This window comes from Petaurus breviceps, unplaced genomic scaffold, assembly GCF_028583685.1.
Source record: "Petaurus breviceps papuanus isolate PSGF00001 unplaced genomic scaffold, PetGlider_PUasm1.0 91133, whole genome shotgun sequence".
NCBI lineage: Eukaryota > Metazoa > Chordata > Mammalia > Diprotodontia > Petauridae > Petaurus > Petaurus breviceps.
This window is the reverse complement of record NW_027187419.1, coordinates 50,910,577-50,937,555: the sequence shown is the minus strand read 5'-3', so window position 1 is coordinate 50,937,555 and position 26,979 is coordinate 50,910,577.

The following is a 26,979-nucleotide window of genomic DNA, read 5'->3' as shown; positions in this document are numbered from 1 at the left end:
ATCTAGGGCAGATTCATGCTGGGACAGATGATTCTGGCCTGCTTGTCATAGATACTTACATAAATACAAGCTCATAGATATTTAGGCTTCTTAAGAGTCTACCCATTATGATGAATCTTTCTTTAATCAATTTCATTTTTCTTTGGCTGAGAGAAGACTTGAGTCGAATTCATCTGGCAGGACCTGGTGTGGTGGTATTTTGGATTCTCGTGCACCTCTAAACACTAAACCTCAACATTAGGAGTGCACACTGACATGCTAAGAGTTCAATGTGCAAATGGTGAAATAGAAATCATTGCCCCAGGATCAGACACGTCACTTTGGGGACTTGGACAAGAAGTGGCCAAATCCAGTCCTTTTCCATGGATACTGTTCAGCCAGAAACAAAAGACTCTCGGGCTCTGACATTGGAATATGAAGAAAACCAAGCACTGAACTACTCTGTGCTGGTAAATTCAATCCAATCACTTCCAGAATCCCACCCCAGACATTCCTACTTCATCTCCATGCTATCCTGGCTCTCTTGCTGCTTTTCATCACATGATGCTATGGAAATTCCTCCTAGAGACTCAACACCAACACCATGAAATACGCATGTATCCCCAGATTTGTACAAATTATAGATTGATAAGAACTGGCTTCTGGACCCTGCCCCTGTTCTTAACTACTGATGGCACCAGCAGTTAGAACAGCTCCAACTATTCAGTAGACTGCCATGTTTCCTGCCTGCTGCAAGGTACACGAAGTTTCATGTTCCAATACCAGTCCTGCTCCATGATCAGTTCAGAGACCAGCCAAGACCCTGAAGGGCTTTTGTCAATTGTTTCTGAAGAATGCCTTTCTCCAGATCTGCTTTTTCATCAAGTCTGGAGAGGCCTGAAACAGCTTCTCTTTATCTATGAACCTAAAGAAGAAATTTGAGAAGACATTCCCACCCTACTCCTTTATAGAGGTGTTAGGACAATTGTTGTGGTACACTGATATTTCTGCAGATGTTTTCAATGTGTTGATCAGTTTGATTTTTTCCGCTTTTGGTTTTTTCCTCTGAAATAAATATTAGTTATATAGAAGTCCCCTTTTGTAGAGGGTGGGGGAAGAATACTGTGAGAAATTCTAGTCATGGAAAAAACAAAAGATATCAATAAAAATTATTTTTAAAAAGAAAAAAAACATGAAGCCAGAATTTTTTCTCTGATATGAAGGTAGGGCCAAAACATTTTACACTGATTTCCCAGATCCTGGGTACACCACACCTCAGAACCCTGGGGGTGTTGAAGGGATAACTGTGGTCCACTAAGCATGTCATTCAAAAGCAAGGTTGTTCCTATTCCAGTCAGATTTAGTTCTCTTTGTTCAATCAAGGGAAGAGACAACACCAACTAGACTCTAACACCCCCAGGGCTGGGCAGGGAGATCTCCCTCCCAGTTGTGTATTGTGTACATCTTGCCTTGTGCCAGAAGCAATTTATGTATTCTAAGCTTTGAATCAAGTTGTATACTTCACTAAGTCTTTCTAGGCCAAAATTAAAGCTTAAGGGTGCGTCCAGATTTCTTGTCCACAGTATCAATAATCATTTTCATTCACATTTAATTCTGTTCGGCCCTTATAAGAAAATGGTGCTGATGCCTCACATTCCAGAATGGATCCTCTCATCCTCCCTTCTTCTGTCTTTATCCAAATAGCTAAGTCATGCAGGCATTTGTCCCATCAAATTTTTGACCTTTTGGTTGCAGCTGCCAATTTGTAACATTCTACAGTCTATTTTACCTATGATTTTAGTGATGTACTTACCCAGCATCCTTTCACATAATATAGTGGTAAGTGTGCTGACCTTGGAGTCAGTAAAGAACCAGGTTCAGATTCTACCTCTGACATTTTCTAGATGTATAACCATAGGTAAGTCACTTACCTCTCTGAATTTCACCTTCTCTTGTATTCATAAAGTAGGGATAGTCAAGCTTGGATTATCTACTACATGAGATTGTTGTGAAGCTTAAAGAAGATAATATACACAAAGTTCCCTGAAAACTTCAAAGCACTATATGTGTTCATTATTTTTATTGTGATATGCTTGCCTCTGAGCTATTTGCTACCTACCAGTCTTGTACAGAGTGTATAGGATCATAGGGTCTACAGGTGGGAGGGTTCATCTGGTTCAATCCCTCCATTTTATTTCCAATATTTTAGGAATAGGAATAGGAAATTCCTATTATTTCCTATAAAGCTCCAGAGAGAAGATCTGGACATGGTTTTTCCGCTGCAAACCAAGTGAACAAAAACTTCTCTCTTCATGGTTGGTTAAGGATTAGCATCCTGATGCAAAATATGTTCCCAGAATAAGGAAGATGCACTCTGTAGTTGCTGTACCCACTGCTGTGCTTGGCAAAATGAAGGTCAGAAAGCATGAGGACCACATGTTTCCAGCACCTCCATCCCCAAAAGGGCAGAGGTTGGAGAAAGTTCTTAGCAGCCCCGAACCCTCAGCAGACCAGAGCGGTAACTGGAGGGACTTTGTCAGAATTGCCACACCTCAGCCCTGCACAAAGATTCTAATTCAATTTCCCCGTTCTGCTCCACTGGACTTCCAGCTCCTGTGGCTCTCCACCAGGCAGGAAAGAATTAGATCCGTTTGTGTGAGTGTCAGATGGGAGGGGGAGTGGAGACATGTCTATGTCTCTTCTGTATGTGATATGTGCGTGTGTGTGTGCGCACTGGGTTCCAATCTAATTATTTATAATTATAAGGTAGTGGGATGTGAAATGCTAATTGAAAATTTTTGGTGCCTACATCCTAAAGTCTGGGGAGAATTTGTGCGCCCATCTGGTTAATAGGAAAGGGATTGTATTTTCTAGATCATTGATTTATCATCATTAAGGCTCAAAATACAGAGTTCTGTGAGTCAGCATCAGGAATATGCTTTTTCCATTACGTTTACACTTTGTCTAAAATTGCCTCTAGCTCTGTGAATGTTAAAATTGACTGGATTCAATTTGGTGAGATTGCCTCCCCTACTCTGTCAAGGGTTATTTATCTCATTTAGTTTTCAGAATGGAAGATTTTAGTAAGACCCGCACAATTATCCCCTTTTATTATTAAAAATAAAAAACCCCATTGATTTGGAATAAGGATATTCTAATGGCATGGGGGAGGAGGAGTTCAGAAGAAAATAGGTAAAGGAAGACCTCATCAAAGCCTGCTCTTTTAAAAATAGGCAAAATCAGGCCCATTCAATGATCAATGCCCCAGTTTGAAGACCAACAATGATGATCCAATACCAGTAGAAGTAAGGAACCAGTGAAAAACTGATTATTGTATACATCAATGCATATTTGTAGACGTAGCTATGGGTTCTTTCCTTTCCTGGCATAAAGGAAGAGGAAGAGAAAAGTCGGAGGCCCAGGAAAGAGGGAACAAAATAGGAAGACAGAAAGGGAAGCAGAAAGAAGAGGAGAGAGAAGACTGGAATACATAGAAGGAAGGAGAAATTGAAAGTGAAATGCCTGGTAACATTATATACACACTCCAGAAAGAAAGACAATGAGAGAAAATTAAGTTGTCTAAGTAAAAACTACCTAGTTGCTACAAAACTTGGCAACTTTAGCATGTGGTTGCCCCAACATTTGGTCCCTGAAATGTTTCACATTGCAGTGTTTTCCTTCCCCTCTTTGGCTGTTCCTTGCCTGCCAGTTCTCTTCCCAACTTTCTTTTTTGCCTCTATCCACACCAACAGCAACACAATCCTACTCTACCCTCACTGTAGGGATGTGAGGAGAAAGTTAAGAGTTCCTAAAGTCTAAGTAAGAGTCTCATTTCTTCCCCCCAAGCCTTTGATCTCCAAACCGCACACCCTGTCCCTCATGATGATGTGGTCCTCTTGAGATGGAGCTCTCTCTTGCTTTACCAACAAGATATAAACAAGCTATATGGAAGTGGGAATAAGGCAACCAGACCTTTGACAGTTGTCCAGGTAGAGGGACTTGGGGGCATGAAGCCAAAGTCCAGGTCTGCCCACTCAATGCCACTTAAAAAAAATTATAGATAGCATAATTGACTCCTGCGTCTGTCTGGAATAATGTAGGTCAGGGCTTCAATACAACAAAGAAGAGGCATAAACATTGGACAGAAGGGAAGTAATTACAAAATATAGATTAAATAACCATCAGATAACAAGCAGAATAATAAACATCAACAGGGCAAAGATAAAGAATAACAATTAGGTCACCGGATTATAACAGGTTCCGAAAACCTGTCAGTCTTTTTTGGTATGGCCTTTTCCTGACTTCCCTCTATGACAAATGACAAATTTGCTGCTGCTGCTGCTGCTGCAGCTTGGTTTCTGGGGAAATCCCCTCCATCATCTACCTGCTGCTTGTTCAGAGTTTCCTTTGACAGGGTCAGCAACTCACCCTGACTAGAGATAGATTCCTAGGGATTACTGTCCATTCTTTCTCCCAAGCATCTAAATGCCCAAGAATAAAAGGAAGAGGAGGAGGGTGGGGAGGGGAAGAGAAGTAAGTGTCTTTGAGGTGCTTCAGTGAAAGATGGTGCAGCTTTGAATGCCACAAGTCACTATCTTCAAAGGTAGATGGTATTAGGTTCATTGAGGAACCACGGTTGCCCCTTCTCTACATAGACCAGCTTATTTCTTGCTCTTTCCATCACATGTGGCTTCTTTAAAAAGAATTCAGTTCTGCCTCTCCTTCAGTCTTAAAACTTTGTGTCTAATTCTGCCCTTCTGGAGGTGAGGGCAAGGTGAGTCCTTGCTTAAAGGGCAATGACATTGTACTTGAATGAGATGGGGAGTGTACCATAGTAGGAAGAATACTAGGAATCAGGAGACCTAGGAGAGCTTCCAATTCCAACAGTAAGGGTGGCTAGGTGGTACAGTGAATAGACCACTGGCCCTGGACTCAGGAGGACCTGAGTTCAAATCCAGCCTAAGACGCTTAACATAAAAACTAGCCATGTGAGCTTGGGCAGGTCACTTAACCCCAACTGCCCTCCAAAAAAAATAAAAATAGCATGTTAAATTTAACATGATAGTAACAAAACTGCCCTGCTTGGCCCCTTTTGAACTTTCTTCTGCAATTCCAACACTGACTGACTATGTGAACTTCAGCAGGTTAGTAACTCTCAAGGCTTCATGGTCTTTGTCAAATGGTGATACCTACCCTGATGAACTCACAGGAATGCTGTGAGCTTCAAGTAGCAGAATAGATATAGAAGTTTTTTGAGAAATATAGAAACACTTTAAAAGCACAAGATATTAGCATTCTTAGAGATGTTACTGAGAGAGTTCCCTTAAGGAAACAATATCTGGGCTACAGGATATGTTGGGACCAGCTCAAACCTGTTAAATTTTCAGTGTGAGAAACTATGACTCAGAAGTCAGCAAATACTACAAATCAAGACTTTATTTATTGTTTTGCTGATTGTCTAGAGTTAAGAAAGTGATGAAGAAAATGTTTATCCTGCATGTTAAATTTAAAAGTGTGTCAAGGATGGATTTTTCCCCTGGAAAATCAATTGTTAAACACCTCCCAGTAAAACCCTGTCTGGGTACTATTCACAGCAAAGGCACTAATAAAAACTACCAGGGTCAGTTGATATACTGAAAGCAGGATGGACAGATTCCCGGGGAACCAAGACTCAAAGGTAGCTGTTCCTAACCTCCCCAGGTCACCTTCCCATAGAAAGAGCTTTGGGCAAATGTCCACTTGCCCACTACAAATTACCTTCCCCAAAAAGTAACAGGCCATATGGCATAACAAAAAGAACACTAGGTACTTAGTTGATTCTGGTTCCAGCTGTGTGACATTAGAGAAATCCTTTTTTCTTTCTCTGGGCATCAGTTTCCTCATATGAAAAATGAGGGGGTTGAATTAAGCCTCTTAAGACCTTTCTCTGGTCTTAAAGATGGAGTTGGGGGATGAGGAGAGAAGGAAGGAGATACATGGAGCAGGGAGTGACTTGCCCTAGGTTACACTACAAAGTCTGATTAGGGGGAGGACACAGGGTCCTGACTCTCCTTCTGGATCTTCTCCCCAAATCTTTGCCTAATAAAGTTCCATGCTGGGCTGTGAGCAGGCTCCTAGCTGGTTTTGTTTGCCTGCAGAAACCCCTTCTGTTACAATTCCACTCTTCTAAGCAGCTTCCATACATCTGAAAGGGCAACTTTGCATAATAAATTACCTTGGTGTAATCAAATATTTCCATAGATCAGATTAGTTTTAATTTGTTGTCCTCATGAATTTTTCCCTTCCTTTGCAACAGAGACAACCTCTGCCCCTCACTCTGCATCCCACCCACTGGGCCAGGAGCTGGCCCCACCTTCAGGAAATGCCCTCTAAGTCAGAATGTCTGGGCAAGCCTCAAAGAAGGCCTCTGATCCAACTGATGGTGTGTTGTGGGCCTCCTCAAGCCTGAAATCCTGATTGATGGAGCACCCACCACTTAAGCATCAAGACTGTCCTGTGAGTAAAGAGATACCACATCCCTGTGCTCATAAAGAATTGACAGCCTGGGTTCCCAGAACACATATGTATCACAAGTACTGTCCGTGGTGCCAGGAGAAGAGAACTGGTCTTGGAGGCCAAAGACCTAGATTTCTACTCCTACTCTGATGTTTAGTGACTACAGGCATAGACCCTTCACTGGTCAGAGCCTCCATCTTCTCATCTGTAAAATTGGGGTACTAATACTTGCTCTACCTGTCTCACAGGAATACTGGGATGAAAGTACTTCATAAACTTTAAAGGACTGCATGAAGGTAAGTTATGATTGTTGCTGTGTGACTTCCAGATTGTGATTACTCTGGATTCAGCTTCCCAATTTGTGACTTGGGCATCATCATTTCTGCCTCACAGGGGCATTGAGAAGATAAATGAGAGAACAGATGGGAAAACACTTTGGATACGAAGCTGCTGCCAACCTCCAAATGATAATTATGATGTAGTTCATGATGCAATGAAAAGACCACTGGATTTGGAGTCAGAGGCCCCGAGTTTGAATCCAGCATCAGACACCTACTGCTGAATGACCCACGGTAAGTCACATAACCTTTGTTTGCCTTAATTTTCTCAACTGTAAAATGAAGATTATAATAACAACTACCTCACAGGGTTGTTGTGAGGAACAAATATCGGTAAAAAAGCACTTAGACAGTGCCTAGCACATATAGGTACATTATAAATGTTCTTTCCATCACTGTGGCTTCTTTAAAAAGAATTAAGTTCTGCCTCTCCTGAGGTGAAGGGAGAGGGGAAAAACAGAGGGCAATGAAAGACTCTTCTGTTAGACTCTTCTGTAATTTGTTGAGTAGAAAATCATTATTGTTGAAAAGGAAACTAGAGAGGTCTTGGTCCTTTACCTGCTCACTATTTCTCCTCCTAGCAAGGGAGAAAAGAAAAAAACAGAAAAGTGAACAATTACCCTTGGGATAGCCCCCAAAGTAGGGATCAAGGATGGAGTAGTGGCCTAATGATGACAATGATGATGATGGTGATGTAGATATAGATAGCACCTACTATGTGCCGGGTTCTGTGCTAAACACTACAAATAGTATTTCATTTTATCCTCACAGTAACCCTGGGAGGTAGGTGCTATGCTTGAGGAAACTGAGGCAGAGTTTAAGTGAGTTGTTGCCCATGGTCCTACAGAGCTCCTCACAATACCCCTCTTCTCCCAGACTCACAATTTAGTGCATCTATATACAGCCTTTCCTGTTTTCAATCACTCCTTCTCCATTCCATGATAGAACATAAACGTCTTGGGGACAAGCACTGTCTTGTTTTTGTCTCTTTGTATTCCCAGGGCCTAGCACAATTCTGCCTTAGTGTTTAATAAACACCTGTTGATTGATTGATTGAAATGATGATGGCATTGGTCCCATGAATGAATCTGTACAGGGAACATTTTTTTGGATATGAATTATCAGGGAATTTTTCTCTGTCCTGATTCATAGCATCCCTTCTCTCCCTCTTCTAGATCTATCACTTGCCCCCTAGTCTTTCACTGCCCCAGGGGTAGTCTTTCAGCAATGCAGCCTCCAACCCACGGCCCTTTTTCCTTGGCAGGCTCCCTGATTATTCAGCTATACCAGCCTCACTGCTGGGGACCATGGATAAGCACTGGCCAGAGGGAAAATTGCCCGGGTTTCCTTTCACCATATTCCAACCCGGGCCTGCAGAATAATCATTTCAGAAATAAATCAAACCCGGTACCCAGCTGAAAATGGTCACCTAAAAATTGCAGGGGGAAATTGAATGCGTTATTTCAGCTGCTAAAATGGCTCTTGTGCTGAATCACTGAAGAAAAGGGCTCAATTTGGTAATTCTGAGTCAGCTGCCAGAACCACTGAGGAGTTAACTCTGTTGTTAAATTCCAGTGTCATGTTCTCCCCAGCTGCTGGAGCCTGGAAACCTGTCTCCAAAGGCTTCTCCCCAAAGGAGGGCTGAAGGGAGGGATGGAGCCCCTGATCAGTGACAGACTCCACTAGCCAGGAGGGAGACATCAAAAGCTGAGACCCTCCCAGGGATGATCAAGTACGGCCATGGCGGCCAGTGAGGAAAACTGACCTTCTTGCATGTTTCCAGTGGGAGGGTGAGTTCCTAGAAGTCTTAGGTTTATCTGCCCTGCTTGGTTGAAATCTTCCTAGCATGGCCTATGAATGCTGCCGGACACAGGAGATGCCACTGGATTTTGATATTTTGTAAAGGAGGAATTTTGTAGAAGTCGGGTATTTGGGGTGTGAATACCGCAAATGCTATCAAGACATGCTTGCTGTGCTGATTCATCATTACTTCCCCCCCCTTTCTTTTTTAAATATTTTGTTAAATCCTTTTTAAAAATCATTTTTAAATGTGAAGTAATGTCAGGGAAGAGAAAGCAGTAACCCCTAGGATGGCCAGGAAAGGCCTCCAGAAGGATATGGCACCTGAGCTGAACCTTGGAGGAAGTGGAGATGCTAAAAGGCAGAGGTCCAAAAGGGAGCTTATCTCAGGCATGAGGTGCAGCCAGTGAAAAGTCAAGCTGTAGGAGATAGTGGGTTAAGTTTGGCGAATGATTATGCCAATCTGGCTGGAATGCAGAATGTAGGAAAGGGAGTGATATAAAGGGAGTCTTGAACAGTAAGAAGGAGCCAGAGTATAGATGTCTTTAAGTCAAAAGTAGGGGAGTTTGTATTTTATCCTTTGTTACTGTTGTGTTGTTTCAGGTGTGTCTGACCCCATTTGAGATTTTCTTGGCAAAGATACTGGAGAGGTTTGCCTTTTCCTTCTCCAGATAATTTTCTTTACTTTCTTTCTTTCTTTCTTTCTTTCTTTTTCTTTTCAGAGAGGGGAAGGCAAAACAATTAGGGTTAAGTGCCCAAGGTCACAAGACTTTGTTAAGTGTCTGAAGCTGGATTTGAACTTAGGTCCTCCTGACTCCAAGGCCTGTGCTCTATTCACTGGACCACCTAGCCACCCCATCCAGAACATTTTAGAGATGGGGAACTGAGACAAATATGATAAAGTGACTTGCCCAGGGTCACACAGCTAGTAAGCATCTCAGGTCACATTTGAACTAAGTTCCTCCTGACTCCAGAGCCAGTGCCCTATCTACTGTGACACCTAGCTACATTTTATCCTAGATGCAACTAAAACACCATTAGCAGAATTATACAAACACAGAACACCCATGTTACCTTGGTAACTGGTTGACCCTGCCTTCTGGAGAAATACCAATGAAGTGTTCTTTACCATCCACCTGGCACTCATTTGCCTGAGTTGCAGATAAGAAGTCATCTACCCTCAGCTTGAATACCTTTGGAGACAAGAAACTCACTATATACCAAAGACTCCTATTCCATATGTCAAGTAAAGTGGAAGACAGAAACAGTTTCAATGTCAAGTGTGAATGTTATGGATGGAGCAAAGCAAGCAACATGAGTGAATGAAAGACCAAGGGAGAAGGTGCCAGGACTTCTCTGAGGGGCATTTTGGGTCAGAATTAGAGCAAGGGAGAGAACCTATCTTTAAGATATTCCCACAGATACACTGTACTCCTTAGATCACCACTGGAAGGAACAATAAACAGAGGTGAGGATCCTGGGGTTTGTGGAGCATCTCTCCTCTCGAAGACATAAGAGACCAAGGACTTCCAGCAGCAGCAAGCAGCACCCAACACTATACAAGAAAAGGCCCAGCCTGACACTGCCATCTCTCCTGAAGGGCCTGAGCCCACATCCTTCACCTCACATAAAATGCCATCCTACACTGACTAACAAAACTCCAACTTGCTTCTGCTCTAAGAGCCAAGACAAAAAAAAAAAAGTGACTGTATGTAGTAGCATTTGCTGTAGTAGCCGATGACTGGAAACAAAGCAGATGGCTGTCAACAGGAGAATGGTCAAGTAGGTGATCGTGCATAATTGTAATGGAACATTATTTAGCTGAAAGAAGGAAGGAAGCATATATTAAGCATCTATTATGGTGCCAGGCGCTGTGCTAAGCGCTTTGCAATTGTTATCTATTTTGATACTACACACAACCATGGGAGGTTGGTTCTATTAAAATCCCCATTTTACAGATGAGGAAAAACAGGTTAAGCGATTTACCCAGGGTCACACAGCTAGGAAGCGTCTGAGGTCAAATTTGAAGTCAGGTCTTCCTGCCCCCAGGCCCAGTGCTTTTTCCACCAGGCCACCTCACTGCCTAGATATAAAGAAACACAGAAGCTACATAGGAATTACAGCAAAGTGAAGTTAATCAGAACTAGGAAAACAATATCATCAATGATGACAACAACGTAAATGGAAAGAAAAACAAACTAATCGACACTGAATATGGAGAATCTATAATAACCAAACTTGGCCCCAGAGGAGAGCTAAATAAAGGTGTCTCTCCACCTTCCTTACGGCGGTAGTAAACTTCAGATGTGGAACTTTGAAAATATTGTCAGACTTTTTTAATGTTAATTAGTTTTTTAAATTATCTTTTTTTTCATCTTTTAAAAAAATTCTTTGCTGTAAGAGATGATTCTCTGGGAAGGAGTGGGAGAAAGGACAGATTGGGAAATGATTTTATTGACATAGTGAACCTCTGCAGGCAGGTCAACACCTTCTTTGCAATTTAGAGTCTTAGAGAGTTACCTAGGGCACTCTGAGATTAACACTTTGCCCAGGGCACACAACCAGTATGTAAGAGGTAGGCCTTCCTGGTTCCAAGGCTGACTCTCTGCTATACCCTCTTGTCGGGAAATAGAAGTGATATACAAAGATATCAATAAGACTGTTTTTTAAAGAAATAGATGTAGTATTGGGATTTCAGTCTTCAGGGAGCCAGACAACACCCATTTCCTATTTCCTTTTCTCTCTTCTCACGTGTTCCCTGTAAGGGTTATGGGATTTAAAGATCTCCCATGCCCCATGGACGTGCTGACATAGCAGAGCAAGAAAAAAAAAAAAGCCAAGCTAACGGTCCTGTGGTTGGCAGTTGGCGGCAGTTGCCTTTTTTTTTTTTTTTGAGTTAGGACTCCTGCTGAGGACTGCCAGGGGCTGGAGCTGCTGGGAGCACACTGGGTGGTTGCTGTGAGTGGGGAGAGGAGGACCTTTGCCTGAGGTAGCCTGTTCTGTTTTAAAGGCTTGAAAATGTGGGTGCTTTCTACTTTATCTACCTGTGCCAATGTCATAACTACTCTGATGGCTTTCACTTTCTGGTTTTGGGACTCAGTCTTTTGGTATCTTAATAAATTTTCTAGTTTATTTCCCCAAATGGCAAACCTGACATATTTTGTGATGGATAATTATATCAGCATATTTGTAATCTCTATAGGCATTGTGAATATGGCATTGCTGATACATTTTCCTATTTCCTTTTCTCTCTTCTCACGTGTTCCCCAACAAGAGCCTTAAGACTTTTAGGATGCAGCAGATGAACCCAGTCTCCAGGCTTTCTACTGTGCCCAACTGCATGATCTATAATATTGCTGTTATAATATAAAAGCGTATATATTAAGTGATATATAATTAGAATTTTAAAATCGATGATACTGATATGGTATATAATTAATAATTATCATATAATAATAAATCACACTATCTATTATACCACATTGTGTAATAACTAATAATATATTCTATTATATATATAACCCTATATACAACATGTCATATTATGTATTATATGCATACTATAATATACAATGATACATAGGTTGCATGTTATATGTAATGTGCATACAATAATATATAATATTGCATATAGCTGTATATAATATATAATTATTGTTAACTATAGACAATTATATGCCATATCAATAATCATTTTTATGTGTATGTGTACAATACATGTATGCACACATATATTCATGTGCATATATACAAACACATACATACATACATATATAATCTCCATAGTAACTAGGACAAGGTCACAGACTTTACTCACTTGCCATGTGCAATGGGAGAGAAGGTGTATTCTGGATACTCTCTCTCTCTCTCTCTCCATATATATATATATATATATATATATATATATATATATAAAAATGTCCCCCCTGGAGTCACCTTATCTGGGAACAATAGGAAGAAGACTGCCTGTCTCTGCCTCACTCTCTTCCACTTCTCAGCTTCTGTTCTGAAAGAGAAGCTCCCATTCATGAGGATTGCTCTCAGACCCACTGACATCACTAACCAGCCAACTCCGTCCACTCCACCCTTGACCTTGACAGCCTTTCCCCTCTTAGTCACCACTTCTCCAAAGTGTTGTGCCTCCCCATCTGGTAAAGAAGAGGCTGAGTCAGTCCATCACTGGGATGGTCTCTGCTCCCCCCTCACCCAGTTGGCAGTGTCCTCGAATAATGAACTGCAACACTGAGCAGCTCAGCTTCCCTAAGAGCAAGCGAGGGCAGCATTGAGGGAGACAATGATGGATGCATCTTCCTTTTCTTCTGCCAGGACTCAGCGTGCCTCTGGGAGCCAAACACAGGCCCCACTAGAGGACAGATGAACAGATGCTGGTTGCTGGACCTCACGATCTTGCCTGAGGTCCCTGACTTGTCTGGACCTGACTTGAAGTCTCTATGCCTTTTCTCTTCTGGCAGCAAGAGATATGGAACAAAGGCCAGCACATCGCTGGATCTGAGTTTACACAGCTGTTCAACCTGGAGCAAATTACTCTGTCTTCTGGTGCCTCATTTCACCAGAGAGGAAATCATCCCAATCCTCAGTCCCCCTCCTCCTGGGAAGGCTTTAAGGGTGGATTCATGAGCACTAGGAACTATTTAACTATAAGGTAATAGGAGGGTGAGGAAAAAAAGGGAGAATTTTTCAATGTGTTTGTTGATAATTGTGATCACTGACATTTACAAAGGCTTTAAGATAAGCTGAGCAATCTCATCCAATCTTTACAACAATTCTGTGAGATAAGTACAAGTCTTCTTATGCCCATTTTACAGAAAAGAAAACTGACTCATCTTAGAAAAGCTTAGTCGCCTGCCCAGGGTCCTTCAAACAACAATTACCTAGCTTGCTTCTTGTTTATTCTGTTTGGTAATCTTTGGCACAGTGACAATTTCTTCCCCTTCCCTGGTTTTTCCTGACCTCTCACCTAGCCACAGTATTACACCCCCCCCCCCCCCAACACACACACCCAGTATTTCAAAAGGACTCAGAAGGCTTTAGTTAACACTAAAGTCTTAGCTCAGGGGCAGCTAGGTGGTGCAGTGAATAGAGCACCAGCCCTGGAGTCAGGAGGACCTGGGTTCAAATCTGGCCTCAGACACTTAACACAAATACTAGCTGTGTGACCTTGGGCAAGTCACTTAACCCTAGTTTCCCTCAAAAAAAAGTCTTAGCTTCCATGTCTGGTATACACCATGGATGGAGGTGGGGACTGGGGAGTAAGGCTAATAACGATGACTAGCATTTGTATAGTACTTACTATGTGCTAAGCACTTCACAAATATTGCCTCCTTTGATCGTCACTGCAACCCTGGGAGGTATGTGCTACTATTACCCTCGTTTGACAAGTGAGGGAACTGAAGCTGACAAAGGTCAAGTACCTTGCCCAGTGTCTTATGGGGCCAGCGAAAGTCTGAGGCTGAATTTGATCTCAGGTCTTGTGGACTCCAGGCCCAGCCCTCTGTGCACTATGGTACCACCTAGCTGCCTCTGAGCAAGGGATGGGGCAAGGCAGTGCAGTCTGACTAGGAGCCAGGGGGCAAATATGGTTATGTTGAACGAGCACATCATGATCAAGCACAAGTAGGTCATGTTGGACTGTGTTTCAGTGGGCATCTTAGTAGCCCACTAAACATGAGCCAGTCTCTTCTTCTCATCCTGAATTAGGTCTTGAACAACATCATTCCCATTCTACTTCACTGTCCCTTCCACAAGGCCATGATATCTCCAAAGAAGGTGTACCTTGAAGAGTCTTAGGAAAAGCCTAAACATGGGACTTAAAGTTAATTTGAACAATGTATCTCCCTTATACTATTTAACACAGGTAGGGAAAACTTATCCATACCCCTAGACCTCCCAGGAGTCTTCTCTCCATTTCTGGCTAGTATGTTGCCATACTATTGGAGAGAGGAGGAGAAACCATCAATTCTGAACAAAGACTCTATAAGAGGGTGGGGAATGCAGTGTAGGAGATCTGGCCCATTGCTTTCCTATCACTTAAGAAGGGTAGGGAGCTGGGCCATGGGCATGAGCCGGCTCAGTTCAAGTAGGGATTGGAAGTTTGGGCATCAAGAGGACAAAAAGAGCACTGAGCTTGGGGCATTGAACTGAGGGCCAAGGAACCTGAGTTCAAATTACTTCTTTGTCACTTACTACTTGGGCAAGTCACTCAACCTGAATGGGCCTCAGCTTCCTCATCTCTAAAGTGAGATGGTCGTACTAAATGATCAGCCTCCTCTCTGGTCACCTCTTCCACAGCCTCTCTCCAAACTGCCTTGCCACCTATTCCAGAGAGCATTTCCTGGAGACACTTCCACAATGGGGTCTCATTCCAGTGATCAGTGACTGGTCTCTCCCAGAACACTATTTCTCCTTGACAAGAACCCTTCCTGCCTCCCTTCTCCAGTTATGAAATCATGAACCATGATCAAATCATCTCTGTCATTTTTCCTGGATGGGGTATATCAGTCTACTCCCCAATGACCTTACTCGCCACTCCTACAAATTCTTAGACCAAAGACCTTCCACTTGACCACCACTCTCCTATGTGTTTTATTTCCTCAGTTAGAATGTAAACTCCTTGAAAACAGAGCCTGTCTTGTTTTTTTTATGTGTAATCTCCAGCACTTTGCACATAGTAAACACAATAGCTTTTTACTTTAAATAAAAATTAAATTAAAAAATTAAATAAACCTTTCAAACTCTAGAAATATGATCCTGTCATTTGTTCAGACCACATCTGGATTATTATATTCAGTTCCAGAAACCACATTTTAGAAAAGATAAACTAGAAGATGTTAAGAAGGTCAGTATGATGATGAGTGGGGTGGGAGGTTATACCATATGAAAATTGGTTGGAAGAACTGGGGAGTGGCTAGCCTGGAAGAAGAAGAGTCTTGGGGAGATATATAATTTTCTTCATGTATTTTAAGGGCTTTCCAATAAAAGACTTCTGCATGGGCCCAGAAATCAATAGGTAATAGTTGAAGAGGGACAGATTTCAGCTTGATATGAAAAAGAACTTCCTAACAATTAGAACTGCACAAAATTGAAATGGGAATCCTCAGGAGATAATGGGATCCTGATTGCTGGAGGTATTCAAGCAGAGGTGGGATGATCACTTGCTGAGGCTGGTTCTCCTCTTACTAGTCTGACTCCTCCTTTTCAAGTCTCCTTTGCTGGATCATTCTCTATGTTATTCATCTCTACCTGTGGCTGTACCCTAAGGCTCTGTCCTGGACCCAATCTCTTCTTTCTCTACACTATCTCATTTTGTGACCTCATAAGCTCCTGTATGTTTAATTATCTCTATGCAAATGACTCTCATGCCTTTATATCCAGCCCCAGTCTCTCTCCTGAGCTTCATGCCCATGTCATTGGCTGCCTATTATACATTTCAGACCATATATCCTAGAGTCATCTCAAACACAATAAATCCAAAATAGGACTCATTAGCCCCTCCACCCTCCTTTCTTCTGAACTTTGAGATTATTGCTGAGCATAACACCATCCCTCCAGTCACCCAGTCAAGCAGACCAAGAACAGCATTCATGTCCTCCCTAGGCTTTCTCTAGGGTAAATATCTTCAGTTTCTCCATCAGTCCTCTATGGCATGGTATCAAAGTCCCTCACCATCCTACTCACTGTTCTCTTTATATGATTCAGCTTATCAATTTTTTTCCCTTAAAATGGGGTGCCCAGGATCAACATATTCATAACCATAGCAGGATTTTTTTTGTGGTAGCAAAGAATCATTTGTGGGTACCAACAAATCGTGGTATGTGAATATAATTTATCACTATACTGTAAAAATTATAAACGTGAAGAATGTTAATAAAAATAACGCCAGTTTTGAAACTTTGGTGGCACCCCTAATTCCTCACTCTCACCCCACATATCCAATCATTTGCTAAATATTTATCACTTTGGCAACTGTGTAGAGATGGATTGGAGAGGGCAAAGACTAGAGGGAGGAAAGATATTTAGGAAGCAATTTAAGTAATCTAGGTAAGGGGTGATGAGGGTCTGAACTAGGGTTATAGCCATGTAAATAAAGAGAAGAGAATGTCTTCAACGGATATTGCACAACTAGAAATGACCAAATCTAACAACTTATTGGATGTATGAGATGAATGAGAGTGAGGAATTGAGGATGACTCCAATGTCGTGAAAACATGGTAAATGGAAGAATAGGGATGTTCTCAACAGTAGCTGGGAATTTCAAAAAAGAGATGAGTTTCATGGTAGGGGAGACAGTAAGTTTTTTTTGGACATGAAGAGCATGAGATGACTCCAAGATATCGAATTTGAGATGTTTAATAAATGACTGGAGTTCAGAAAAAAGATATAAGGACTGGATACACAGATGTGGGAATCATCTGCATAGAAATAATTATTGAACACATGGAAGCTGTTGAGGGATGTGTATGTGTTTGTGCATGTGTGTGTGTGTGTGTGTGTGTGTGTGATAGAGACAGAGACAGAAGCAGAACACAGAGACACACAAAGTGAGAGAATATATTTTTTTAAAAAAGATAATAGAAACAGAATATTAGAGGACATCCACAGCACTATCAAAATGGACGTTGAGTTAACAAAGGAGACCAAGAAGGAGCTTTTGGACAAATAATAATAGAACCAGGAGAAAGCAGTGTCCGAAAAAATAAACAAACAGAAGAATGAGCCTATCCAGGAGTAGAAGATGGTCAACAGTATTAAATGCCACAGATAAGTCAAAGAAGATGAAGGCTGATAAGAGACAATTAGATGTGGCATTTATGGCATCATTGGTAATTTTGGAGACATCAGTTTCTATTGATAGATAAGCTGGCAAGACATATTGCAGGGGTTTAGAAAAGGGAGAGAAGAGAGGAAGTTAAAATAGCAAGAGTAGATGGCTTTTAAAAGGAATTTGAGAAAGGGCAGAGAGTTGGAGGCTGGTAGTTAGTTGGGATGATAGAATCTCATGAGAGTTTCTTGATGATGCACAAAAAAGCAGAAGAAACAAAAAAAGAAAGCATATCAATAAAATACTATATATATATACATGTGCATGTGTATGAATATATATGTATATATGTACACACACATATAGAAGAGGTCAGAAGTTTAGAACAGTACTCAGAAAATCAGGTCAGTTTTTCTTTGATACTAAATTTAATATTCACTTAAAATTATCTGTAATTGAAGCCCATAGTTTCATATACAAGACAATTTTCTGTTTTTCTTTGAATACTAAATGTTCATATTTGTTGGTTTTTTAAGCCCATAATTAAAATAAAATGAAGATTACAATACATTTACAGAACTAGGGAGAGAAGAGCCTAAGTGCCTAGAGAGAAAGCATCTGGAGTAGTTGTTCAGTCATTTTCACTTGTGTCTCTGAGTCTCCGCAACCCCATTTGGGGTTTTTTCTGACATATATTGGAGTGGTTTGCCATTTTCTTCTCCAGCTCATTTTACAGTTGAGGAAACTGAGGCAAACAGGGTTAAGTGACTTGGCCAGGGTCACACCGCTAGTAAGTATAAATAGAGAGATTTCTAAGTGCAGAAATATTCTTCCAAAGTCATATTCATCTACTCTCTGTTTCAATTGTTTCCAGCACATAGTTTATCCCTTAAATTCTCAAGGTGGTAGTAATATAGAGTAATATACAAGGGGCAGGGTAACATGTACATGTTTTCTTTGAGGGTATTACTGTCCATCATTTACTATAAGGAAGTAAGGTTAGATATGGCCCCAAACCCTCTAGGCTGATCCCTCATCAGAACTAGTTGGGAGAGGTGTGCTGAGGATGGAGATGAAGTACTCAGAGGGAGAGCTGCAGGAGAGCAGAGCAGCTGAGGAGTTAACTTAGTTCTTTTCCCAAGCACCAGCTGGCCCTTAAGTCAGTGTGGGAGGACCTGGTGTGAAGGTCCAGGCTGGAAAGGAGTCCAGAGAGACACACGGTTCCCTCCAAGGCCTTCCCTGGGCCATGCCTCATTATCTCTGGCAGGCTGCTGCACTGCGGAGATATGAAAACCTCAAATGATTTTTTAAAAAGGGAAGAGGAGGAGGGGAGAAAAAAATAGCACCGCACAATTAGGGAGCCGCTGAACTTCTGTACAAACTAATGAATAAACCAGCCCTTGACAACTTCCCCCAACTGCTGCCGACAGGATAATTGTGCCTAATTTCTTAATTTTAATGCTGTTGTTGCATTTGGCTTCTGCTAATGAGATGTAAATATGTGTTGCGGGTTTGTGGGTTTGTTTAATTGCAGGGTAGCTAAGCTGCGATTGGCCGGAAGGTTAGTCTTTATTTATTTTTATATTGTCATGCCCCCCTGTTCCTAGAGGGAAACAAGGTCTTGTCGCTCTTTGTCTCCCTTGGGACAGAGAAGATGTGATATCTCCTGTAGGTTGACAGTCTTGGGGTTTGGGGCGGTTGAGTTGAGCCAGAGCCAACTGGCACCTCCCTTAGCACTGGCTTAACATTCCTGCCATGTCCCTCATTTGCCAAATTGGTTTGAATAATTTCTACTCCATCAACATGAAGGAGGGAGGGATCTGAGCAGTCCAGGGTGTTTGACTGAGATGGGAAAAGTGAAGTCAGACCAAAGACTGCCACAGGGGTTGGGTTTCTAGGGAGCTGAATTTATATATGTACATGTGGGCTTCTCTGTTAGTATGTAAGTACCTGGAGATCAGGGATTGTTTCGGGTTGTCTTTGTAATCCCTCCAGCTCCTACCAGAGTATTTACTACATAGTAGACAATTAACAAATTCTTGCTGATTAGAGAGAGGATGTAGGCTTGACTTTCTTGGCACTTTCCAGTGAAGCCTGGATGTCTATCTCACCTTGAATCTCTGAAGAAACGAGAAGAGAATGAACACAGTACACCAGAAAGTGTCAGGAAACTGGTTCTAGACAGCTCATCACATGCCCTTGGACCACTCATTACCCTTTTCTGGGCTTCAAATCCCTCAACTATAAAACTGAGGAGGCTGAACCAGACAATCTCTAAGGCTTCTTCTGGCTCTAAGGTTCTCTTCAAATTAGTTTCAATTCAGCAATTCATGTTTAGTATGAGGCAAAGGCATGTACACAAATTTCTGAGATCCAAGGGGCAGGGTAACATGTACATGAGAAAGGTCAGGCAAATTACAATAAGCAATTAGAGGGAGAGATTACTTTCAGCTGGAAGGTGGTTGTCCATGGTTGGAGATGACATGTGGGTGAATTCTTGAATCAAAGGAATCAAGAGGCAGTAAGGGTGTTGGGCTGGGGAGTCATAGATAATAAGATCATAGATCTAGAACCTCAAAGGCCATCTCATCTGACATAGAGTCAGATAGTAATCAGCAGAGATGGGTTTTGAATCAGGGCTAGTGATTCCAGGGCCAGTATTCTTTCCCTTATACCAAACTGTCCATTTCAGCCATATGTTGTATAGAAGTTCAGAGATGGTAGAACATAGAAAGAGAGCAGGACAGTTTGCCTAGAACATGCAGTATTTGAGTGGGGAATAGTGCTGAGGTTTGAAAGGTGAGTTGGGGCAGATTATAAAAGCCATGAAATAGAGGGGACAATGTAGTGCAGGAGAAAGAATTCTAGACTAGGAGACAGGATCTGGATTCCTATACCAGATCTGCCATTTTCTTCCTGTCTCACCTTGGACAAGTCACTTAACCCTCATAGGCCTCAGTTTCCTCATCTATTAAATGAGAGGATTGGACTCAATGATTTCAAAGGTCTTTTACATGTTTGTAGTACTTTGACAGGCTTAGGAGTTTATCTTTTATTCATTAGTCACTGGGCAGGCACCAGAAGGTTCTTGAATAAAGGAGTAATGTACATAGGAACAGAATATTAAAAAGATTTCTTGAATAGCAGTGTGAAGGATAGATTGGAGAAGGGGATAGAATGGAAGTAGGAAGTCTGGTGAGGAGGCTATTACAAGTGGTTAGTCGTGACATAAAGAGAGCCTTGAACTAGAGTTGAAGCAATGATAGTAGAAAGGACAGAGTGGCTGTGACAGACATTGGCGAGGCAAAAAATCATCATGACAGCAACAAATTTATCTCAGGATTTACAGAGAAGCTGGGGGTGCCATCAACAGACATGGAGAACTTTGTAGAAAGCAGAACTATCATTTAAGCATTATTTTGACTTGGAGTAAGTAGGGGCTGTAAGGGCACAGTGGATAGAGTTCTGGGCCTGGAGTCAGGAAAACCTGAGTTCAAATCTGGCCTCAGGCACTTACAAGTTGTGTGACCCTGGGCAAGTGTAAGGGTTATGGGCAATTCTTGGCATTCATCAATATCTTCAAGGATGATAACAACAGGATTAGGTCTGAAGCCCTCACCTCCTGGACACAGAGTATAATATTCAGTACTGTTCACTGGTTGACAACTCTCACAGGGATTTCCCCAGGCCTTTCCCAAAGAGCAGCAGCATGAGGAATGACCAATTCCAACACCAATCTCAGTGTTGCAGGATAGATGCCTTTCCCCATGTGGACAAAATTTCAGGTACCAATTACCAACTTGATTGTCCACACGACCTATACCAGTTGGATTTAGCTGGAAGTCTGGTGGAGAATTACATTCGTATTGACCAGGGGTATTGACACCGAGACCATTACCATAATTGATGGGATCAACACACTCATCAACATCTGTACAGTTTCCTCCTGTTCTGTCCAATTCAAAGTCATCATCAGAGATTCTATGAAACATTACTGGAAGGTTTTTGTACATTCCTAAGCCAGGGATTGTGGGGAGAGGAGGACCTTTGCCTGAGGTAGCCTGTTCTGTTTTAAAGGCTTGAGAATGTGGGTGCTTTCTACTTTATCTACCTGTGCCAATGTCATAACTACTCTGATGGCTTTCACTTTCTGGTTTTGGGACTCAGTCTTTTGGTATCTTAATAAATTTTCTAGTTTATTTCCCCAAATGGCAAACCTGACATATTTTGTGATGGATAATTATATCAGCATATTTGTAATCTCTATAGGCATTGTGAATATGGCATTGCTGATACAGCAAGTCACTTAACCCTGCTTGCCTTAGTTTCCTGATCTATAAAATGAGCTAGAGAAGGAAATGGCAAATCACTCTGGTATCTTTGCCAACAAAACCTCATGAAGAGTCTGCCACAACTGAAACAACTGAACAACAAAATAGGGGGGTGAGAGAGTCACCTAGAATGAAGAAATTGACTCATTTAGGGTGAGGGGGGTAAGAAAGAAGCACTCACCCAGGACATTATGAATTTACTTAGCTGGATTACCATCAGTATCCCATATATATATACATATACATATATATTTGTGTGTGTGTCTGCCCTGGGGAAAATATCCAATTACCTCACCCCAATTACAGTTCTCAGGAAAAGGTAAGTTTTGCAAGTAAGATAAAAAGTTCTTTATGGTAGTTGTTGAGTTTCAGGTGTCAACAGTATATCCAGGGAGACATATCTAACAGGCAATTTTAAATGCAGGACTAAAATTCTAGGAGAATGGAAGTAGAGATGAAGTTTAGGAAGTTGTTTGAAGAGGCATGAAAATTGAAGCCATGGGATAGCTGAAGAGAATGTGCTCACCAGTGAAGAAAGTCTAGGAAGAAAAGAAAGATGACAGATCCTACTTCAAGGGATAAGAAGTAGACGAGAATTCAGCACTGATGACAAAGAATTAGAGGTCAGGACCACAGGCGAACCATGAGAGGACAGTGTTTCAGTAGCCAAGGAAGAGAAAGTTACCCAGAAGGAGGGTATGAACAAACAAGTCAAATGCTGGAAGGAGGTCAAGGAGGATATGAAGATAGAAAGTTGGATTGTGGTGATAAGTAGGTCAGTGACTGTGGTGGTAAGAATATAGAGGCAGCATGAGTTATAAGAGTTTGATAATAAATGAAGGAGAGAACTAGTAAATCTGGGTGTGGCAAAGCCAAGGGAACATCGTTTTCAATATAATGGGAGATCTGAGCATGTTGGTAGGTCAAGAGAAATAAGGGAGAAAAGAGGAATACAGAGAAACTCAGGGACAAAGCTACAGAGACAAACATTAATGATATTTTAAGAAGAATAAAATGTGTGAGAGGGAGGATAATTGGTTGATCAAGGTCCCAGGAGAGAAGGGGATGTGATCAAAGGTACAGATAGGGGGATTATGGTTAAGGCCTTCCTTCTTGTTCTTCCTTGCTCTATTCTTCCTCCTTCCTCCTTGTGAAAATGGAGATGAGATCAAATTATGCTTACCTTTCAGTCCAGCAATATCACTACTAGATCTGTATCCCAAAGAGATCATTTTCAAAAGGGGAAAGGAACCACATGTACAAAAATATAGTAGTTCTTTTTGTGGTGTCAAAGAATTGAAATTGAAGGGATGCCCATCAACTGGGGAGTGGTGTATGAATGTAATGTAATACTATTTTGCTATAAGAAATGATGAACAGGGTTCAGAAAACCCTGGAAAGACATATATGAACTGATGCCAGGTAAAATGAACAGAAACAGGAGAACACTATACACAGTAATGGCAACATCGTGTGATGGTCAATCATGAATCATTTAGCTCTTCTCAGCAATACAATAAATTCAAAACAATTCCAAGGACTCATGATGGAAAATGCTATCCACATCTAGTGAAAGAACTGATGGAGTCTGAATGCAGATTGAAGTGTACTATTTTTCACTTTATTTTTTTCATGTTTCCTCCCCTTTTGGTCTGTTTCTCCTTTCACAACATGACTAATATGGAAATATGTTTTACATTATTGCAAATGTATAACCTATATCAAACTGTTTGCAATTTTAGGGAGAAGGGAGGAGAGGGAAAAAAATTGGAACTCAAAGTTTTTTTTAATGAATGTTAAAAATTATCTTTACATGTAATTGGAAAAATAAAATACCATTTAAAAATAAGATGGAAATGAAGAGAGAACAAGTGAAAATATTAGGAGGTTTAAAGAAGTGGAGGAGGAGATTTTAAGATATTCAGTCTTCTCAGTGAAATAGAAAGCTGGGTTACAGAATCACAGAGTGCCAGAGTAGGAAAAGACTTTAAAAAGCATTTAGTCCAACCCCCTCTGCAACAGAGTCCACAAAATAGCATTTGTTATGTACTTACTATGTTCTAGGCTATGTACTATGCTAAGTACTGGGAATCTAAATACAAGCAGAAATACAGTTCTTGACTTCAAGGAGCTTATACTCTAGTAAGGGGCAGAGTCACCTCCAATCATCCTGATCTATGTCTGACCACTGGACCCAGATGACTCCAGAGGAGGAAGTGAGGCTGGTGACTTTGCACAGCCCTCCCTCACTTTAATCCAATTCACTTGCATGTCATGGCATTAGCTCCCTGATGTTGTGGTTCTCATTGAGAATGAAGTAAAAACAACAAAAACTCTAATGAGGGAAGACAACACATAAAAAGAAATTGAAAGGCAAGGTGGGGAGAGAGTGAAGAAGGCTCCTGTTTAGGGAACATAGGAGAGAAAGTCCATAGTACAGCCTGGAGAGTAATGAAAATATAGCTGACTTGGGTCCCCTTTTTCAATAGAAATTCTGAGCAGCATCCAATCAGAGGGAGAAGCTGAAAGGTTGGAGAATACTTTCAAAGTGTGAATTCCTGGGCTGGAGTGAGCTTCCAGAATGAAGAGGTTTCTGGAGCAGGGTAGAGAAAGTCTGGAATGCATTCTAGAGAGAAATAAAAGACCAGAAAATGTTATTCAACTTTCCTTTGAAAGAGAGCCAGGAGAAATGAACCCCCTATGTCCCAAGGCAGTGAATTCTATTTGGGGGTACTTTTAATTGTTAAGTTTTTCCTTTTCTTGAATCAAAATCTTAAATCTTCCTTTCTACAACACTGACCCATTGTTCTTTCCTTAAGTCCACTGAGGTCAAATAGAATTAGTCTAATCTCTCTTCCACATGACATCCTTTTAAGTACTTGAAGACAGCATTCATCTCCTCTCTTAAGCTTTTTCTAGGCTAAATATCCCCATTACCTTCAAGTAATAACATGCCCAGTTGTCCATACCCTCTGACCCTAAGATCCTACTGGTAGCCATATGATCCCAAAGAGGAAAGAAAGGTACCATTTGCACCAAAATACTGAGAGCAGCACTGTTAACCGTAGCAAAGGAATGGAAATTGTTTGTAGATGCCATTAGGGAAATGCTAAACAAATTGTGGTACCTAAGTGTAATAATGGAATATGACTGCACTGTAAGAAATGATGAATAGGAAAATTCAGAGAAGCATGGGAAGACATATGAACTAATTCAGAAGGAAATAAGCAGAACCAGTGAAACATTATGCTTGATGACTACAACAATGTAAATGAAAAGAATCATAAAACAAAACTGGATGTAGTGAAATTACAATGACCAAGTTTGGTCTCAGAGAGAAGTGAGAAAATATACCTCCCTCTTTTATTTGCAGAAGGGGGAAGGGGAGCGGGGACTCTGAGTATAGAATATTGATTGTATTGTCAGACACAGTCAATGTGTTGCTTGTTTGCTGAACTGATATGTACTCAGAAACAAATGTGATATAACAAAAGGCATAAATAAAAATAAGATAATCTTTTTTTAAAAAATGCAGTGCCCCAAACTGAAAACAATACCTCCAGATGTGTTCTGATGAAGGCAGAGTACAGAGACACTTATGCTGGACACAGTGCCTCTATTAATCTCACTCTTTTTGTGGTTGACTCATGTTATTTGCAGTCGGGTAAAATACTTAAATTCTTTTCACATAGATTCAAAGCAAATTAACTAATAAAGTAGCTAGGTGTCACAATGAGTAGAGCACTAAGTCTGGTGAAGAAGATTGAGTTCAAATCTAGGCTTAGAAACTTACTAGCTATGTGACCCTGGTAAGTCACTTAACCTCTGTTTGTCTCAGTTTCCTTATCTGTAAAATTGAAATAATAATAGCACCTACCTCTGAAGATTGTTGTGAAGTTCAAATGAGATAACATTTGCAAAGCATTTAGCATAGTGCCTGGTCAATAATAGGTAGTATATAAATGCTTATTACTTTCTCTAATGAACTAGCTTTTTATTTGTGGAAAATTTATGAGGAACTATCAGGACATACCTCTTGATTACTTTTGAAATCTGTGTTAGAGAATTAATAAGATCACAAATCAAGTAGCTGATTGAGAGTCAGGGTTTTGGTGTGTTTGTCCTCAAGAACACCTTAGAGGGATGACTTTCCTCTTGCTGCACATGTTAACACCTTGCATCAGCAAGCACCCTAACACCTGCACCACAATTGCTACAGATGATCCCAGCAAAAATCCCTGTTATATGTGGTGTAGATTGTAATACCTAGTTTCACATGTTTAGAGCAAACAGAGGGAGAGAGAAGATGTTGACAGATGATAGCTGGGTGGGAAGAAAGAAAGGTTAATTAAAGAAGAAAATGATCCTAGTACAAAGATCAGGGAATGATCTAAGTGGTTAAAACCTGGGAAAGAAGGAACTAAGGCTGGAAAAGGATTAATAGTTGGGAGAAAAGGGAGAAACTGATTGACCAAAGGTGATAATAAAAATGGAAAATGGGTATGAAAAGTGTAATGGAGTGGAAAAGAGAGAAGGACAAGAACATGCTTTTAGAGCATGAGATTTCACAGTTTAAGTCTCTGGGTGTGGAATAGCTTTAAGTGATGATAAGAACTAAGGTGTGACCAACCTTATGGCTGATTTAAGTAGAGTAGAGATGGTAGTCATAGGATTTCAAGGAACTATGATGACAGAGTGTTAGATTAGCCATCAATATGGATATTGAAGTCTTTTAGAATCATTGTAGAGAAAAAAGGCAGCAGAATGTGGTAGAAAGAGACAAGGACCAAGGCCAAGGGTTTTAACACCTGGTTTTGTATTCTGGTTCTAACCTTGGAATATTGCTTACTTTCTCAAGACCTCCATTTCTTTGTCTATCCAATGAAGGTATAGGATTAGATGCTCTGTAAGATTCTTTCTGTTTCTGAGACTAAGAATCCTAGGTAGAATGTAAAACAGGGTGGGATGCAGGTGGAAAAGTCTTTATGAAAGGTAGAAGAGTCCAAGAAATTCATTGATGATAGAGACAAACCTCCAGACAATTTAATGTAACAGGATGCTATGAACTTCAAAGAAGAGAAGTTGTTGAAAGATAGTCTGGAAATGATAGTGTATAAAACAATGAATATGAAAAATTCAGAGAAACATAGGAAGATATATGAACTGATGCAAAGTTTAGTAAGAGGAACCAGGAAAAATGATATGTACAATGAACAGTAATTTAAGTGGAAAGAAAAAAAAAGAAATACTGAATTAC